Source organism: Octopus bimaculoides, unplaced genomic scaffold (genome assembly GCF_001194135.2).
Source record: "Octopus bimaculoides isolate UCB-OBI-ISO-001 unplaced genomic scaffold, ASM119413v2 Scaffold_193594, whole genome shotgun sequence".
NCBI classification, from domain to species: domain Eukaryota; kingdom Metazoa; phylum Mollusca; class Cephalopoda; order Octopoda; family Octopodidae; genus Octopus; species Octopus bimaculoides.
Window position 1 is genome coordinate 10,662 of NW_026366615.1, and position 282 is coordinate 10,943.

The following is a 282-nucleotide window of genomic DNA, read 5'->3' on the forward strand; positions in this document are numbered from 1 at the left end:
ACTTTCGTCAAAGAGAAATCTTTCATGAAATACAGTTCTTAGAATTCAGGTTCGAGCAGTTATAAAAACCCTGATCGCTGTTTCAGTCCCTCCATTTCCACTTCCTGGCCCTTTCTTTCAATATTATACTTCCTGTTCAGTACCCTGTAGTTTTGTTTGCTTTTAAGCTCTCCCTTTTCTTTTCAGTCTTACACAGAAATGTCTTTCGAGAGCATATCTAACTCTGCCTGTATTCTTTTCCACCATGGATCTTTTCTTTTGTCACTTCCATTATATTTCTTT